This window comes from Ceratina calcarata, unplaced genomic scaffold, assembly GCF_001652005.2.
Source record: "Ceratina calcarata isolate Rehan_Ccalc_2016 unplaced genomic scaffold, ASM165200v1 scaffold1361, whole genome shotgun sequence".
Taxonomy (NCBI): domain Eukaryota; kingdom Metazoa; phylum Arthropoda; class Insecta; order Hymenoptera; family Apidae; genus Ceratina; species Ceratina calcarata.
In genome coordinates, this window is record NW_017134702.1 from 8,000 (window position 1) to 8,445 (window position 446).

Below are 446 nucleotides of genomic sequence, written 5' to 3' on the forward strand. Positions count from 1 at the left end.
AATCCGTTTTATTGTGCGCATATGTTTGCAGTGTTCGAAACGAATTTTCGTCTGCGAACCGGTTATCTCGCTGAAGAGATGAACTGTACCTGATCAATAACAAAATTAAGAAAGTTATAATATATAGGATAGAAATATTTTCGTTTTAAAGCGCAAAAAAAGTAATTACATATTATGTATAACAAATGTTTGTTGATTAATATTTCTTGATTGATGACTGTCAATAGAACTTGAACGGTTATATTTAGATTTAATATCGGACTTCCTCGACGTTCTATCCTTTTCTATGAATCTCTGATAAATTCTTGAATTATCGGTCGGTAGCTTTTCATTTTCACTTTCCTCGCCACTCTATAATACCGATCACATTATTAATTACAAATTAACAATTCCAGCTTATACTAATTTTTGGAAACAGGGATCGAAAACAGTTTTCATATCGGTTC